Genomic DNA, 20197 nt, shown 5'->3' on the forward strand with positions numbered 1-20197 from the left:
TCAGAATAATAAAGAATACAAAAAATAAAGAAAACCCAAAACTCCTGAAGGGGAAATTGAGGAGAGATCTTCAGTCTTGATGATGAATCCGGCTTCTGAGATGGATCAATTGGCTTCCTTGGAGTAATTTCTTACTCCGTATTCTGTGTGTCCTCTTTCTTCCTCCTCTAGGGTGTATTTATAGGCTTTGGAATGCCTAAGAGCCTTCAAACTTAGCCTTTTCCGAATTGGACTCAACTTGGGCTCGGCAGGGACACGCCCGTGTGCGATTACTTCAGGCCGTGCTCGAGCCTTCCAAATTGACACGGCCGTGTGGTCTGCCCGTGTGAGGAGGTCCAGGCCGTTTTGATTTCGTACTTTGGCCCATTTTCTTCGTTTTTGGCCTATTTCTCGTTCTTCGCTCTCCTTTGCTCTCCTAAGTATAAAACATGAAATTAAAGCATTAGAAGTATCAAATTCACCAATTCTAATGGGAAATCATCCAAAAACTGCGTTAAACATGGGGTAAAAATATGTATAAATTACAGTTTATCAGTAAGCCTCTTCAGGTGTCTTGTTATTGATAGTTGCACCAGCGGGTGCGTCAACCATTTGTTTAGTCGAGGGATTCAGGCCATTATGAAATGTTTGAACCTGTAGCCAGAGTGCTAACCCATGGTGAGGGCATCGTCTCAAGAGATCCTTGTATCTCTCTCATGCATCGTAAAGTGTCTCTAAATCCATCTGCACAAAAGAAGAGATATCATTACGTAATTTAGCCGTTTTAGCTGGCAAAAAGTATTTTAATAGAAACTTTTCAGTCATTTGTTCCCAGGTAGTAATTGATCCTTGTGGTAATGAGTTCAACCACTATTTAGCTTTGTTCATCAACGAAAAGGGAAACAACCGAAGACGTATGGTATCATCAGAAACGCCATTGACTTTAAATGTATCGCAGAATTCCAGGAAATTCACCAAATGAGCATTTGGATCCTCATCCTGCAAACCATCAAACTGAACAAACTGTTGTATCATTTGAATTGTGCTAGGTTTCAGTTCAAAATTATTTGCGGCAATAGCAGGTCTAACTATACTCGATTCAGTTCCTGTTAAAGTAGGTTTAGCATAATCATACATAGTGCGTGAAGCAGGATTCTGATTTACTGTATTAACAGTGATGGAAAGCGGTATCAGGTTTTCCTGATTTTTAGCCATCTCCTCGATTGTAGTTTGAATATCATCTTCTTGCTTGTCTGCTGTGTATCTAAAGCTTCGCCTTATTTCTCTTTGGTTTCTGCGAACTGCGAGATCGATCTTACTGTTAAAAAGTAATGGTCCTGACAGGTTTCTTCTAGTCATAAACTATAAGAACCTGCCAGAAAAAGGGAAAAAGAAGAATTAGTAATAAAAATTGGAATAAAATTTAAATTGCAGTAAAAGTAAATGGCTAAAGTAATAAAAATCAAGTGTTCCTAATATCATAGTTCCCTGGCAATGGCACCAAAAACTTGATACGTGATATTTGTGACAGGTTTTGAATATTTATAATGAATCGTTCTTCCAACTAACTATTATCACGATGAAGGCAAGTCTACCTATCGAACAGTAGTATAACTTTAGCAAGACCGGATTATTGAACCTAAAGGAACTAAAAGTACTAGTATCAACTTTCTTTTATTTCTCTAGCTTAAAAAAATAAAAGGGTTTTGTTTATCTAACTAATTAAACTAAGAAATCATAGAAAAGAAATTTGGGGAAAATACTTTTTGGAAAACTCGATTGATTAAGACAATACCTAAGGAAAAATCCTCCTAGACTTAACTTGTTATTTGACTCAGAATAGAGCGATCTATTCATTCAACTTGTTCCGTAGAGATCCTTAAGTTATATTATTATCTCTCTCGAGACTAACAATGTATAACCCTAGATTGAATAGTTGAAATCTCTTTCTAATTAACACCCTAGAGTTGCATTAACTCGATCTATGGATCCCCTTATTAGGTTTCACCCTAATTCGACAAAATCTTGTCACCCTATCTCTAGGAGTGCAATCAACTTCGCTTAATTATGAAAAATTTCCTCTGAGACAGGGTCTATTCCTCCTCAGAATAAGAGCTTAACTTGAATCAATATCCTGGAATATCAAAACAAGAATTAAGAACACATAATTAAGAACAAGTCAAATATTTATCATACAATTCAGATAATAATAACAAGATCCGTCTTAGGTTTCATTCCCCTAGGTATTTAGGGGTTTTAGTTCATACTAATGAAAGAAAACATCTCAAAAGAATAAAAATAACAAAATACAAGAAAACCCAAAACTCCTGAGGAAATTTGAAGGGAGATCTTCAGTCTTGATGGTGAATCCGGCTTCTGAGATAGATCGATCGGCTTTCCTTGAGCAATTCCTTGCTTCCTCCTGTGCGTCCCCCCTCTTCTCCTCTTCTAAGGTGTATTTATAGGCTTTGGAATGCCTAAGATCCCTCAAAAGTGGCCTTTTCCGAATAAGACTCTACTTGGGCTGGACAGGGACATGTCCGTGTGACACGATCGTATGCGATTACTTCAGGCCGTGGTTAAGCCTATTAAATAGGCACGATCGTGTGGTCTACCCGTGTGATTCGTGCTTCAATTCTACCAAATTGACATGGCAGTGTAGTCGTGTGAGGAAGTCCAGGCCATGTTGATTTCGTACGTTGGCCAATTTTCTCCGTTTTTGGTCTGTTTCTCATTCCTTTCACTCTCCTATGCTTACCTAAGTATAAAACATGAAATTAAGGCATTGGGAGCATCGAATTCACCAAATCTAAGGAAAAATCATCCATAAAATGTGCTAAACATGGGATAGAAATATGTATAATTTATGGTTTATCAAATACCCCCACACTTAAGCATTTGCTTGTCCTCAAGCAAAATCCTCAACTCATAATCAAAATAAATTCTTCTCAACTTATAATTTCTATCAGTAATATCTCAAAATAATCCATAGTAAATCATACATTGAAAATTCAACTGAAAGAAGATCAAAGTTTCAAACATTCCAAGTTGAGCATTTTATCACAAAAATATAGGTGTTTCCCCTTCATCTAAGTGATTACCTTTGATTCAAAATATCAAAAAGTTTAACATCCTCATTAAGGATTCGCTCAAATCACTCGAGGTGTTTAAGGACAAAAAAAAATTAAGCACGTATTAGTCAATATGAAAAGTTATTACCATAGGCTTGTATGAAAATCAAATCTCCACCACTATATATTGAGATGATCCATTAATCAAAAGGTCTTTAAAAGGTTGTAATGTGGCTTTGGTTAGGGGGTGTTGTCACAAGCTGTAAGGAAAGGTTAGAATCGAGATTGAATTGGAAAATTACCTAACTAGTGTAATAGCCCAAATTTGACCGGGCCTTAAAACCAAAACAGAAACACAAAAAATAAATAAATAAATGTTTGTTTATTTAAACAGTCCAGGTTACAAAGCCCAAATCGTAGGCCCAAAATCGAAACAATTCAGCTAAGCCCGTTTACACCTTTGACCCAAACAACCATACCCAGCTATACCCTACCCCAGATATACTAAACTAGCCCAATATTTAATTGGCCCAATTAGCCCAACTTATTTTCAGCAGCAGAGAAACCCTAGCTAGGGTTCGCACCGCAATCAGCCTAAGGGTTGCGCCTTTTCAACTCCCGTTGTTTCAGCTGCCCTCCATCAACGCCGTGACTCTGCCTCCGTAATCAGCGCGTGAATCCACACCAGCACGGTCACTGTCGGATTCCTCGATGATACCTGCAAGAAAAAGAAACAAACAGCAGATACGCGAAAAAAGCAAAGCAGAAATGGCAAGAAAATCACAATATATCAGTCAAAGATACAGAAGACATAAAATGGAAAGAAATCTTAGATTTCTTTCCCAGAATATGTAAGGGACCAAGGCTATAAAGCCTTTCCTTTCACTTGTAAAAGTTACGTTCTGAAAAATACACACAGAGAAGCAATAAAAATACAGAGGTTCAATACAAAAAAGGCAGATTACAAATTTTACACTAAAAATCAACAGTCCCAAGAAAGAATATCGAGGTGATCATTTGTTCTTTTTTTTTTAATATATGCTAATGTGGTAGAAAAACAAAAAGACGAACCTTTTATTTGCGTTGAAAATCGGATTTTGGACTTCCGACCACCGTACGGGGAGGAGCCGATGACGGCGCGTGAGCGCGTGAGGCAGACGATTGAGGCTCGGCTTGACAGAGACCGGAGCTAGGCTCTCTCTCCCCCCTCTCACTTTAGAGAGAATTTTAGTTTTTTTTTTTACTCAGGTTAAAAATGATTCAAAAGCTAAAAATTGGCTTATATAGCCTTAATAGAACGGCACCATTTTGGGCTTAAGTTAATAAGCCTAAAAACGACGTCGTTCAAAGACTTCAGGATCCGCGCGTTGACCCGATTACTCAGGGAGGATCCGCGCATTTTTAGGATTGGGTTAATTACCCAATCGGTCCTTCCATTCTTTTTTAGTTTATAATTACGTTTTATTTTATCTATGATTTGGCCCTATTATTTTGTTTTAGTTTCAATTTAGTCCCAACAGTTATTACATTCTGGAAACGGCGTCGTTTAGGATTAGGGCAAATTGCCCAGTGAGTCCTTTGTCGTCTTAATTCTCGCAAATTAAGCCCAAAACTTATACTATTTTGCAAATTTGCCTTATAATTCTATTTAAATTCAATTTTAACCTTTGCTTTACTATTTTTAAATTATGTTATTTTATTTTATATAATTTATTTATTAAAAAAACTATACATATATTATTATTAAAAATACTACTTATATTTTTATCATATATTATTCTCCTATATATATCTATACTATATTTTTTATCATTTAATGTTTAAATATCTTTATCTTTATATTATCTTACATTTTAAATATATTATTTTATATTATTATTTCACATTATTATTTATATATGGTTATTATATTTGTGCTTATATTATATATTAATATATATACTATACATTATTTTTATATACATATTATATATTATTCTAGATTATTATGTTATTTTTTTTATACTATTATATATTTTTTATCCGTATATTATAATCATTAAAGGTTCTAACTTGTATTACATACTCATCTTTAATTATATATTAATAATTACTTTATTCATATTCTATTATTACATATTTTGAGGATATTATAATATTATAATTTGTATAACATGTATATTTCATTATTAATTACTTATTTTATATTTTGCTAAACTTATATTATAATTATTTTATTATAAATATAAATTCCTATACATTATTTTTCTAAGACGATATATTTTTAAATTCTGTTATCATATATTACATATTGTATAACTAAATACTATTTTAAAATTGTTATTAAACATCATATTTTTATTTGTATTATATGTATATTTTGTTAATAATTATTCACTTTATATTTTAATTCTTTTATGTATTTTTATATTGCATATATCATGTGTTAAATGTTAGTTTATATTTATTATTTGATATTACATATTATAAACATGTACATTGATATTGTATTACTTTTTTTTTGTATGTCATGTAGTATTTTATTACTTCTTTTTTTGTATATCATGCATTATTTAATTATTGCAATGTATGTTTGTATGTTTTGCTTATCCATCTTCAATATAGGATACATGTATCTTTGTATATATGATGTTATGTTATTCTAAACAAGTATGCATCTAGTATATGATTTTTGTATTATTGTTATTGTATCGTTAAAATGCATGTTTTATTCGCTTATTATTGCAATATTCTATTCTATAGTGATAATGTGATTCCTTATGCATCATTTTGTAAAAAACGAGACTCCAAAGTTTTCAAAAAATATAAAGGCAATGCTTGGTGTTTGGAAATTTTGAGAAGGTAGTACCCTAACTTATTGGGTTGCCACTTTTCTTGTTAAGTTTGAATAATCAAATACCCTTCTAAGTTATTTTTAAGGTTTTCTAAATGCAAGCCACTATCTTGAAATTTCAAAGCAATATGTCCTAACTTGTTGGATATAGCGTTTTGTTGTTCCGAGATAGGAATTTCCAAAAAAGTTAACTTAGTGTCAATACTTTGATACGAGTGAACCCCAATTTTCAAAATTAAAATATTAAAAGAGGATTGCATCTTAAAGTTTTTTGAATTTCCAACATTAAAGACACTTGATAATCAATTAGGTACCAATTTTTGGGTGTTACGAGAGTGCTAACCCTTCCTCGTACGTAACCGGCTCCCGAACCTATCTTCTGATTTCATAGACCAAAACTAATGATTTTAAAACAGAATGTTTTAAAGGTGATCCAATCACACCTAAAAAGATTGGTGGCGACTCCCGTTTTCATTTTTAAAGTCGATTCCCATTTTCCAAAACCTGATTTAAAAATGGTTTCGACAGCTTGGCGACTCCACTGGGGACTAATAAGAGAGTCAAGCCGTGTAATTGATTATCTCTTGTCTTAATGTTGGAAATTTAAAATTTTAAAATTTAATTCTCTTTGCATTACATGTGTTTGTATTATTGCATGTGTTGCTATATTCTGATACGCATTGTATTTGCTTGACCATTGTGGTCACACCTTTAAGTGAGAGTGAGAAGCTACGCCTTCGTGAGGTTTTCGCCTCCGTGCAGGATAGTAGATCACTTTCGGGATACATCCGTACCTATGGTTTCGTGAGATTTTCATCTCCGTGTAGCCATAGGAAAATGTATTCCCCTGAACTGAACTTGATTCAAATGAGCCTATAATGGGTGAGGATCGAGGAATCTGCTGGTTCGGGTATTTCAAACTTTAGAAACCAACCTCATATAGAAAAACCGTAAGAGCCCAACTTGGTTAGAGTTAAACTTTAGATATTACCCTTATAAGTTATCATTGAAATTTCTTGATATCATGTGATACTGACTATCTATTTTCTTTTGTTTGCATGTCATTTTGCATTTACAAAAGATATCGGTTCACGATCAATTTCTAAGTTAGGAAGTTTTATTATGGAGAACGGACTTCTTGATAGAGTGGAAGGCAACGCCAACGTCCATAGATGGTCTGAGCAAACTCAACTAGAAAAGGGAGATAGTATAGCTGAGGGATACGTGTCGGAGTTGTTAGATTACACTCGTATTAGTGTCAAGCAGAATAATCTCCAGGAGCTTAAGGAAATTTGGGATCAGTGGGGCAAAGAGACCAAGCAGTTATTCTACGGTAATTACGGAGAGTTACTGTACTTGCTTGATGTTCAGATAGACGAGCACTTATTCCGAGCCCTTGCTCAGTTTTGGAACCCAGCGTACAGTTGCTTCACTTTTGGGGAAGTAGATATGGTACCTACTGTGGAGAAGTACACTGCCTTGCTTCGTTGTCCCAGGTTTCAGAACGATAGGATCTATTCTCGAGCTGCTTGTGTCCCTACTTTTTAGAAGAAATTGATGATTATTACGGGGATGAGCGAGCAGTGGGCCACGACTCGAATTAAGGAAAAGGGTGAGTGCAAGTGCATTTCGTGGGACGTTTTGAAAGATTTGATTCTGACACACCCTGATGAGACGAAGAAGGTGGATGTTTTTGCCTTAAGTTTGTATGGATTGATGGTTTTCCTTAGGGCTTTGGGATACGTGGATGAGGCAGCCACGGATCTCTTTCATCGACTCAGTAAAAAGGTCACTTCTGTTCCTGCAATTTTGGCGGAAACATTCAGGTCTTTAGGTGCATGTAGGAGGGCTGGTGCTGGCAGGTTTATAGGGTGTGCTTAGTTACTTTTGGCTTGGTTCTACAGTCATTTTTGATTGATAGATAGGATGGTTTGTCGGGTCTTGTTCGAGGATTATTCACTGTTGAAAGACATAGTAGCTTCAACTAGGAGAGTTGATGTTCTAGAAAAGAATTGGATTGTGCTACTTCAGAACCTTCAGTCGAAAGATGTCAAGTGGAGGGCTCCGTGGATGATTCCTGGTGAGGTTCTTTACCGATGCGGCAGTTTTGATTGGGTCCCCTTGTTGGGAATTTAGGGTGCCATTGGTTATGCCTCTTTGCTCGTGCTGAGGCAGCATGGATTGAGATAGTTCGTACCAGCGACTCAAGGGTTGGCTCAAAGTGAGTTCGTATATAGAGGAGCCGATTACAAGAGGAAGGTTAGTGAAGTTTCTAGTGTTTAGAAAAAGACTTGTCGGTTGAAAGGAGTAGCTATTAGTCCTGCAACCACGCCTGAAAACATTGAATGGAGAGGCAGAAGGGTTAACGATAATATCCCTAAGCCAAGTGTGGAAGGAGCTCGACCGATGGAAGAATATTTGCAAGTAAGGCCCTCAGAGTCAGAAATTATGAAGCAGGAGTTCGAGAGAAAGAACTTGGAGTTCGAGAAGAGGATAGAAAAGCTCGAAGAGGAAAAGATGTACTTGAGTTTGGACGTCGATGTTCAAAAGATAATCTAAAGGAGCATTACAAAAGGGCACAAGTATCCTTGAGGAGAGCGAGAGTAGGAGGATTTTCAGATCAGTTGCAGAAAGAGGTCCAAGAGGAAAAGGCTAGAGCCGAGTATTGGGAGAGGAAGTTCCAAGAGATGCAAGTGAAAATTTTGGCATTAGAGGAAGAGAATAGAGGATTGAAGACTAAGGTAACTGAGCTTGGAAGATCCCTACGTTGGCACCAAAACCATAATTCTGCGGTCAAGTTAAATGAGCTAAAAAGTAAGATTGAGGATTTAGAAGTGGCATTGCATGATGGTGAACTCCGAGTTGAGCAGCTCGAGACGCAAGAAGATTATCTAAAGGGAGAGCTTCATCAGGCTAGAGGACAGGTCAGAGAAAGAGATCATGTCATTGGTGAAGCCATAGCCCAGATTCGAGAGGTTGCTGAATATGTGCAAGACTTGGCAATTCGAGTTGATGTATTAAGTCTGATGTATTCATCATCGTCAGATATAGGATGAGAGTTAGCCCTTTTATTAGATAGAGTTAAAGCTTTGGGCCTTAGGGCGAAAGTGTATTTGTAATCCTCTTATATGTAAAGATATTATTTTTCTAAATAATTTTCTAAATGAAGTTGAACCAGAATCGATATTCTTTTTTGCATTCATGCATTTGCATCTCATAGCATTTCATCACATCATTTGCATTCAAAGTTATAGAAAGGCCCTGATTAGTTAAAGTTTACTTCAAAAGGTAGAAAAGAAAATCTGGAAATCACGCATCCTTACGGCACTCGTAGTAAGACTACGAGTATGGATCAAAGGCTCGAGCAATTACAAAAAGATATGCAAGATCAAATGCAGGAGCAGTTGGCCAAAATGCAGAATGAAATGAAGGAACAGATGCTAGAGGCTCAGAGAAACATGATGGCTTAAATGGCTCAGCTGCTGAGAGCCACTGATAAAGGAAAAGGTCTCATGGAAATCACTGAAGAAGAGAATGAAGGTCCTCCTCCGGGTTTTACTCCACCTCATGTGCCACTGCAAACCGAGGCACCTCCTAGAAGGCCATTTGTCACCGTAAGGCCTCAACATGGGCCAGTTGATGCTGGAATCCCCGTAAATTTCCCATCTGGGTTGGGAAATAATTTGGGTGATAGCTCGATCAACCCTATCACTCCTGATCTGGACTTGATGGAGAAGGAAAGAATGGAAATTGAATTCGTGAAAAAATTGGAAGATCATTGTAGATGGTTAGAGGAGAAGTTTAGGGTTTTAGAAGGTGCAGGTAATCATCATGGGATTGATGCCAAAGATTTAAGTTTGGTTCCAGATTTGGTGCTTCCTCATAAATTTAAGATGCCAGAATTTGAAAAGTACAACGGGACTACTTGTCCAGAGGCACATATAACAATGTTTTGTAGGAGGATGACTGGATATGTGAACAATGATCAACTATTGATCCATTGTTTTCAGGATAGCCTAGTAGGAGCAGCGGCTTGGTGGTACAATCAGTTGAGCCGTGCAAGAATCGATTCATGGAGAGATCTTGCACAGGCTTTCACGTAACAGTATAACCCTGTGACTGATATGACGCCAGATAGGATCACACTTCAAAACATGGAGAAAAAGCCTAACGAAAATTTTAGGCAATATACACAACGATGGAAGGAGGTGGCAATGCAAGTACAACCACCATTGTTGGAAAAGGAGTCCACCATGTTATTTATTAATACTTTGAAGGTGCCATTCATCACACATATGATTAGAAGTACTACGAAAAGTTTTGTCGATATAGTTATGGCGGGTGAGATGATTGAAAATGCTGCGAGGGGCGGTAAAATTGAGGGGGAAGTGGCTAAAAGATCGGCCCCAAGGAGAAAAGACAATGAGGTGAATAACATGAATAGTTTCAACTCCAGGGCAATCACAGTTGGACAACCTAAGGCAGCTACGGGTGAGCAACAAAGTACTCAAAGACAGGAATCGGGTACAAGACAGAATTTGGAGAGGATGCAATTCACTCCTATCCCTGTGACATATCATGAGCTTTATCAATGCTTATACGATGCACATGCCATTGCTCTATTTCACTTAAAACCACTATAGCCACCGTACCCCAAATGGTATGATGCAAATACTAAATACGAATATCACGCGGGAATATCGGGGCATTCAATTGAAAACTGCACTGGGTTCAAGAAGGTCGTGGAGAGGCTAATCAAAATAGAGGTGGTGAAATTCGATAGTACCCCTAATACTGAAAATCCATTACCAGATCATGGCAATCAAGGAGTGAATGCCATCGATGAAATAAAGAAAGGAAAAGTCAAGGAAGATATTGCTGAGGTGAAGACACCTACGAAAGTAATATGGAAGGAGATGGTGAAAGAGGTATGCTGACCTCTAGAAGAGGAAGAGAAGGAATGGAAAACTATTGTGAATTCCACGGAAAGGTGGGTCATATGATCGAAAATTACGAAGAGTTCAAGGCCATGGTACATGGCCTTATGGTTAACAAAGAACTACAAGTTTCTGAGGGTAGTTCTTGTGAAGGACAAATATGTGTGCTGGAGAATGAACGACAAGAAACCCACCGACCGAGAATTATTATTTCTTTGCCAGGGAATAATGAGGCGATGTCGCAAACTGGGCCCAAAATAGTTATTCATAAACCCAATCCTTTCCCTTACAAGGATGATAAGAGGGTGCCATGGAGTTATGACTGCAATATAACAATACCTGAGGGGGAGAGTATAGCTAGCACGGCCAGGGGCACACAAAATGAAGGTTCCCATACACGAAGTGGGAAACGTTATGATGGGGGGAATATCAAAGTGGAGCCCGCAAAGACAAAAGATGCCGAGGTTGAAAGGAAGAAAGAGACTGAAGTACCTATCAATGAGCCGATAAAGGAGGAAGAAGCTAAGGAGTTTCTAAAGTTCCTTAAACATAGCGAGTATAGCGTGGTCGAGTAGTTGCGCAAGCAGCCGGCATGTATATCAGTGTTAGCCCTACTCCTGAGTTCAGAGGTGCATCGGGATGTGTTGTTAAAAGTGCTTAATGAAACATATGTCACCCATGACATATTCGTTAACAAGTTGGACCGGTTAGTAAACAACATTAGTGCTGACAATTTCATCTACTTCAATGATGATGAAATTCCACCCAGGGGCATAAGGTCAACCAAGGCCTTGCATATCACTACTCGGTGCAAGGGATACACGCTTCCAAGTGTACTTGTTAATAATGGGTCTGCTTTGAACATCCTTCCATTATCCACATTAAACAGATTACCTATTGACAGTTCACATATGAAGACATGTCATAATATGGTGAGAGTCTTTGATGGAACTGAAAGGAAAGTGATGGGACGAATTGACATCCCTCTAGAGATTGGACCGAATACATATGAAGTTGATTTCTTGGTGATGGATATCGAGCCCTCCTATAATTGTTTGTTGGGGAGACCATGGATAGACTCGGCAGGAGCGGTGCCCTCCTCACTACACCAAAAATTGAAGTTCGTGACAGATGGACGCTTAATAACCATCAATGCGGAGGAGGACATCATAGCGGCAGTCACCAGCAAGGCCCCTTATGTTGAGGCTAATGAAGAGGCTATCGAGTGTTCTTTCTGCTCTTTAGAAATCATTAATGCCACCTTCATTTCGGAAGAAAGTGAGATGCCGGCACCCAAAATGTCTAGAGCCACAAGGATGGCCCTACAAATGATGATAGGGAATGGAGCATGCCAGGAAAAGGGCTAGGAAAACAGTTGCAAGGAGGGGTTCAAATCCCAAAACTGAGTGAGAAGAAGGATCGTTTTGGTTTGGGTTTCAAGCCAGACCATAAGCACATGAGGCAAGAAATGGAGAAGCGCCAAGTGAGAAGAAAGACGCGTTTGAAGGCATTCCCACCTATATCCAAATCCTTTAAGTTAGGAGGATTGCTGATAGAGGAAAGTCATCAAGTTAATGCTGTACACAATGAAGGATCGGAGCAAAAAAACCTCGAGGGCATTCGCCCTTACGAATCGGGGAGCTTTTTGAACAATTGGACTGCGGAAGACCTTCCTGTAGTCTTTAGGAATTTTTCAGAGTAATTCTCGAAACATGTTTGTTACTCTAGGGCCTAGGAGTTATAAGATTACATGTTTGAAATAGGCTTATGTTCATCTATAATTATTTAAATAAAACATAACTTTTATCAATTTAAACGAGTATTGTTTCATTTTTATCGACCAATATTCCTTTAAATTCTGGCAATTATTGTTCTTTTATTCATAGCACATAAACAATCATTCTTAGATTCATTCATTCTTTGTATATTCTTTCATACCCCTACGGGTCCCTAAATATCAATGATATGAGCGCTGATACTGCAGCTCCTAATTACTCTAGCGAGCAAAACATGTGTTTAGAGGAACCTCAGGATTTTGAAGATGTTCAAGATTGTGACATTTCTCTCGATCTATTAAGAATGGTAAAGCAAGAGGAGAAACAAATCATGCCACATGAGAAAGAGGCAATAGAGAATATAACCCTAGAGGAAGGGAAGGAGTTGAAAATCGGAACCCTAATTAGCGAGGACACAAGACATGGTCTGGTTGAGTTGCTTCGAGAGTTCAAGGATATCTTCGCCTGGTCATACCAGGATATGCCCGAATTGAGTACCGACATTGTGGTACATCAACTTCTGATAAGACAGGATTGTAAGCCAGTCCAACAGAAGTTGCGAAGAATGAGGCCAGATATCGTTTTGAAAATAAAGGATGAAGTCAAGAAGCAGTTCGATGCAGGATTCTTGCAAGAAGTGAAGTACTCCGAATGAGTAGCTAACATTGTGCCGGTTCTTAAGAAGGATGGGAAGGTACGAATGTGTGTTGATTACAGAGATCTGAACAAAGCAAGCCCAAAGGATAATTTTCCTTTACCACACATTGACACTTTAGTAGACAACACAGCGGGATATTCATTGTTCTCCTTTATGGATGGTTTCTCAGGATACAATCAGATAAGGATTCATTTGGAGGATATGGATAAAACCACATTCATAACCTTGTGGGGCACCTTTTTCTACAAAGTAATGCCATTTGGACTAAAAAACACAGGGGCAACATACCAACGGGCCATGGTGAACTTGTTCCACGACATAATGCATAAGGATATTGAGGTATATGTTGATGATATGATTGCCAAGTCACATACAGAAAAAGAGCACATTGAGGTCTTGAGAAGATTGTTCTTGAGGTTGAGAAAATTTCAGTTGAAGTTTAATCTAGCAAAGTGTACTTTTGGAGCCAGATCAGGAAAGTTATTAGGCTTCGTAGTCAGTGAAAAATGAATTGAAGTCGACTCAGACAAGGTCAGAGCCATACGAGAGTTACCTCCGCCACGTACTCAGAAGGAAGTTCGAGGATTCATAGGAAGATTGAATTACATTTCTCAGTTCATTTCACAACTAACTGAGAAATGTGATCCTATCTTTCGCCTTCTCAGAAAGCACAATCAAGGTACTTGGGATGAGGAATGCCAGAATGCTTTTGAAAAGGTCAAGCGGTATTTGTTGAATGCTCCAGTATTGTCTCCACCTAGCCTAGATAAACCATTAATACTGTACTTGTTAGTGTTCAATAATACTATGGGATGTGTGCTTGGCTAGCATGACGAGTCAGGGAAAAAGGAGAAGGCAATTTATTATCTCAGTAAGAAGTTCACTGATGTGAGATGAGATATTCACCAATTGAAAAGTTGTGTTGTGCGCTGATTTGGACAACTCAGAGATTAAGACAGTATATGCTATACCTTACCACTTGGCTTATCTCAAAACTTGATTCGTTGAAATACATGATGGAGTCAACGGCTCTAAATGGGAGAATGGCGAGATGGAAAATTTTTCTTTCAAAGTTTGATATAGTCTACATAAGTAGAAAGCTATAAAAGGAAGTGCGGTAGCAGACTTCTTGGCTAGTAGGGCTCTAGAGGATTATGAGCCATTGAACTTCGATTTTCCAAATAAGGAGTAGATGTGTATAGCAATGATTGAAAATTCTTCTTGGAAGCTCAATTTTGATGGGGCTTCTAATACAGTCGGAAAGGGAATTGAGGCAGTCTTGGTATCTCCGAATGGCGATCATTATCCTTTTACGTGCAAGTTGGACTTTGATTGCACGAACAATATGGCTGAATATGAAGCATGCATCATGGGACTTCGAGCAGCTATAGAGCGAGGTATAAAAACCCTAGAAGTATATGGAGATTCAGCGTTGGTTGTTTATCAACTTAGAGGTCAATGGGAGACAAGGGACCTTAAATTGATTAGTTATCGAAAGGTAGTTTTGGGGTTACTTGAGAAATTTGATAGCATCACCTTCAATTATCTCCCACGAAACAAAAATCAGATGGCAGATGCTTTAGCAACCTTGGCCTCAATGATCAAGGCGAATAAAGAAGAACAAATGAAACTAATTCAAATGAGTGTTTACGGGGCTCCAGCTCATTGTTGTAACATTGAGAAGGAAGGAAATGACAATAACCCCTGGTATCAAGATATATTGCGATACGTGAGAGATCATAAATACCCTGAACAGGCCAGTGAAAATGATAAATGAACTTTGAGGAGGTTAGCTTGCGACTATGTTTTAGATGGAGATATCCTGTACAAGAGACGGAAAGACCAAGTACTTTTGAGATGTGTCAATGCTGTGGAAGCGAAGCTGATTTTAGAAGAAGTTCATGAAGGTGTGTGCAGGACACATGCAAATGGGTTCACAATGGCGAGGCAAATTATGAGGTTTGGCTATTATTGGGCTACCATGGAAGGAGACTGTATTAACTACACCAAGAAGTGCCATAAATGTCAGATTTATGGGGACAAAATTCATGTTCCACCTTCACCTTTGCATGTTATGACTTCTCCATGGCCCTTTTTCCATGTGGGGCATGGATGTTATTGGACCAATATCACCGAAAGCTTCAAATGGACATCGGTTTATCTTCGTGGTAATTGACTACTTTACAAAGTGGGTAAAGGCCGCCTCTTATGTGAATGTTAATAAGTCAGCAGTGAGTCGATTCTTAAAGAAGGAGATCATTTGTTGATATGGAATGCCTGAGAAGATCATATCCGACAATGCATTAAACTTAAATAACAAAATGATAGTGGAGGTTTGCGACCAGTTTAAGATCAAACATCACAATTCTTCTCCCTATCGTCCAAAAATAAATGGGGCAGTGGAAGCTGCCAACAAGTATATTAAGAAAATAGTGGAGAAGATGACTGAGACCTATAGAGATTGGCATGAAAAGTTTCCATTTGCACTCCTAGCCTATCGAACATCTGTCAGAACTTCTACTGGGGCAACTCCATTCTCGCTAGTTTATGGGATGGAAGCAGTATTACCTATTGAAGTAGAAATACCTTCTCTTCAAATTTTGACGGAGGTAAAGTTAGATGAAGCTGAGTGGGTTCAATCCCGGTATGACCAGTTGAACTTGATTGAGGAAAAGAGGCTAAAAGCCATTCAACATGGTCAGATGTATCAGAAGCGAATGATGCGAGCTTATGACAAGAAAGTCCGACCAAGAGAATTCCAGGAGGGAGACCTTGCATTGAAAAAGATCATTCCTATTCAAAAGGACTTTAGAGGAAAATGGATGCCAAATTGGGAAGGGCCATATGTTGTAAAGAAAGCTTTCTCTGGTGGTGCATTGATCTTAGCGGAAATGGATGGGAAAAGTTTACCCAATCCAGTGAATTCGGACTCAGTTAAAAATACTTTGTCTAAAGAAGAAGAGAATATAAGGTGAAAACCCGCAAACGGCGTCTTGAAAAAAAAAGGAGAGGCCAAGGTGAAAACCCGCAAAGGGCACCTTATGACCAAAGGGGTTTTGAGTTGAAAACCCGAAAGGGAAGCTCAAATTTTGAAGAGTACACAATGATCTTGCTATAAAGAGCGAAGAATGCTGCAAACTGGGGCATCAACAGAGTACTTGGGATTTTTTTTAACACATGTTGAATTCAAGAAAGACTTCATGGAGCTGGTGTATAGGTGCTCAAGCGGCGATATCTAGAGGATCTAACTTCTATGTTGTTTGCTATCTTTAGATTCTATTTCTTCTAGAAGATAGGCTAGCAGATTAATTCCCTTTTGTATCTTTTTGATAATTCATTCAAATCTAATTATTCTTAAAAATTTATTCGTATTTCACTATTCTTTAAGTATGTTGCATTGAAATAATGATAGATGAACTAAATATGTTTACAAATGAAGTTTTGCGCATTACTCTGAAATTTCTAGATAACACAAGAAACTAAAACAGGACAATTGTTCGAGAAATTCACGTAAGTAAGGGATGAAAGAACTCGAGGAATTCCTTTCTTCCAGTCCAAAAAGAAAATAAACAAAGCCAATAATTCAGTTCTTACAGACATCCTCAGTGGATCGTAGCATTGGAGAACGGCTTACAGGCTGAGCATGAATGAAACTTTGAGAAAAGAAAAGGCAAATGAAGGAATGAATGATGACGTCTAGGATAGGGGTCATATTCATGACATTTTGCATCATAACATGTTTAATTAGGAACATTCAACTCACTTCAAGCTTAGCATCCTAAATTATCAAGCATAATCATTTTACAGGTTATTGGAGACAGCGTGGTTTAAAACCCAAAACAGTAGGGTAATAGGCCACAGCATAGCAGATCTGACCTTCATCGGGGCAGATCCAAGATGACAGATCTTATCTCTCTATATTCGGCGGGGAGCAGATCGAAGATATAGCTGATTTGGCATTCACGTGTTTACGATGAAGCAAATGTAAGATGATTTGTCATCTCTGTATTGTCAGAAAACAAATTGAAGTCTGGCATTTCCATTTTGATGGAAGGCAGACACATAGCAGATCTTACCTTCAGATTTTTACGCTGAAGCAGATCCAAGATGACAGATCTTATCTCTCTGTATTTGACGGGGAGCAGATCGAAGATATAGCTGATTTGGCTTTCACGTGTTTACGATGAAGCAAATCTAAGATGATTTTTCGTCTCTGTATTGTCAGAGAACAAATCAAAGTCTGGCATTTCCACTTTGATTGAAGGCAGACACATAGCAGATCTCACCTTCAGATTTTTACGTTGAAGCAGATCCAAGATGACAGATCTTATCTCTCTGTATTCAAAGCGGGGAGCAGATCGAAGATATAGCTGATTTGGCTTTCACTTGTTTACGATGAAGCAAATCTAAGATGATTTGTCGTCTCTGTATTGTCAGAGAACAAATCAAAGTCTGGCATCTCTACATTCAATAGGGAGCAGATACATGGTAGATCTGACCTTCAGACGATTAAACTGAAGTAAGATCCAAGATAATTTGGTATTCTTGTATTTACAAGGAACAAATCGAGGACATAGCAGATTTGACTCTCAGATGTTCTCAAATAAATCCAAGATGATTTGGCATCCTTGTGCTTACGAGGAGCAAATCGAAGACATAGCTGATTTGGCTTTCACGTGTTTATGATGAAGCAAATCTAAGATGATTTGGTATCTCTGTATTGTTAGAGAACAAAATCGAAGTCTGGCATCTCCACATTCAATGGGGAGCAGATACATGGCAGATTTGACCTTCAGACGATTAGATTGAAACAAGATTTAAGATGATTTGCATTGTCAGAGAACAGATCGAAAAAGCTGATTTGGTGTCTTTGGTTCGGCGGAGAGCAGATCGAAGATATCAACATGACAGTTATAAGTTTCCAATAAGTAGACTGAAGACCATGATTTAATAAGACTGGTCAAATTTGGTCTTTCTATGAGTCTTTGCTCGATTCCTGTTACACTGCAATGAGCAAAGAGGGGTAGCTGTAATAGCCCAAATTTGACCGGGCCTTAAAACCAAAACAGAAACACAAAAAATAAATAAATAAATGTTTGTTTATTTAAAAAGTCCAGGTTACAAAGCCCAAATCGTAGGCCCAAAACTGAAACAATTCAGCTAAGCCCGTTTACACCCTTGACCCAAACAACCACACCCAGCTATACCCTACCCCAGATATACTAAACTAGCCCAATATTTAATTGGCCTAATTAGCCTAACTTATTTTCAGCAGCAGAGAAACCCTAGCTAGGGTTCGCGCCGCAATCAGCCTAAGGGTTGTGCCTTTTCAACTCCCGTTGTTTCAGCTGCCCTCCATCAGCGCCGTGACTCTACCTCCGTAATCAGGTGTGAATCCACACCAACACGATCACTACCAGATTCCTCGATGATACCTGCAAGAAAAAGAAACAAACAGCAGATACGCGAAAAAAGCAAAGCAGAAATGGCAAGAAAATCACAATATATCAGTCAAAGATACAGAAGACATAAAATGGAAAGAAATCTTAGATTTCTTTCCCAGAATATGTAAGGGACCAAGGCTATAAAGCCTTTCCTTTCACTTGTAAAAGTTACGTTCTGAAAAATACACACAGAGAAGCAATAAAAATACAGCGGTTCAATACAAAAAAGGCAGATTACAAATTTTACACTAAAAATCAACAGTCCCAAGAAAGAATATCGAGGTGATCATTTGTTCTTTTTTTTTTAAATATATGCTAATATGGTAGAAAAACAAAAAGACGAACCTTTTATTTGCTTTGAAAATCAGGATTTTGGACTTTCGACCACCGTACGGGGAGGAGCCGATGACGGCGCGTAGGCGGGTGAGGCCGATGATTGAGGCTCGGCTTGACAGAGACCGGAGCCAGGCTCTCTCTCCCCCCTCTCACTTTAGAGAGAATTTTAGTTTTTTTTTTACTCAGGTTACAAATGATTCAAAAGCTAAAATTGGCTTATATAGCCTTAATAGAACGGCACCGTTTTGGGCTTAAGTTAATAAGCCTAAAAACGACGTCGTTCAAAGGCTTCAGGATCTGCGCATTGACCTGATTACCCGGGGAGGATCCGCGCATTTTTAGGATTGGGTTAATTACCCAATCGGTCCTTCCATTCTTTTTTAGTTTATAATTACATTTTATTTTATCTATGATTTGGCCCTATTATTTTGGTTTAGTTTCAATTTAGTCCCAACAGTTATTACATTCTGGAAACGGCGTCGTTTAGGATTAGGGCAAATTTCCTAGTGAGTCCTTTGTCGTCTTAATTCTCGCAAATCAAGCCCAAAACTTATACTATTTTGCAAATTAGCCTTATAATTCTATTTAAATTCAATTTTAACCTTTGTTTTACTATTTTTAAATTATGTTATTTTATTTTATATAATTTATTTATTAAAAATACTATACATATATTATTATTAAAAATACTACTTATATTTTTATCATATATTATTTTCCTATATATATCTATACTATATTTTTTATCACTTAATGTTTAAATATCTTTATCTTTATATTATCTTACATTTTAATTATATTATTTTATATTATTATTATTTTACATTATTATTTATATATGGTTATTATATTTGTGCTTATATTATATATTAATATATATATATTATACATTATTTTTATATACATATTATATATTATTTTAGATTATTATGTTATTTTTTTATACTATTATATATTTTTTATCCGTATATTATTATCATTAAAGGTTCTAACTTGTATTACATACTCATCTTTAATTATATATTAATAATTACTTTATTCATATTCTATTATTACATATTTTGAGGATATTATAATATTATAATTTGTATAACATGTATATTTCATCATTAATTACTTATTTTATATTATGCTAAACTTATATTATAATTATTTTATTATAAA

At 37.3% G+C, this 20197-nt stretch overlaps 1 non-coding gene across 1 annotated transcript; it reads left to right on the forward strand.

The window, feature by feature from the left end:
- Positions 1–649: 649 nt before the first annotated feature.
- On the forward strand, positions 650–756 carry LOC121207846 (small nucleolar RNA R71). The gene has a single exon (XR_005902961.1). It is a non-coding gene; the product is annotated as a small nucleolar RNA R71 (small nucleolar RNA).
- Positions 757–20197: the final 19441 nt, after the last annotated feature.

This window comes from Gossypium hirsutum, chromosome A01, assembly GCF_007990345.1.
Source record: "Gossypium hirsutum isolate 1008001.06 chromosome A01, Gossypium_hirsutum_v2.1, whole genome shotgun sequence".
Classification (NCBI taxonomy): domain Eukaryota; kingdom Viridiplantae; phylum Streptophyta; class Magnoliopsida; order Malvales; family Malvaceae; genus Gossypium; species Gossypium hirsutum.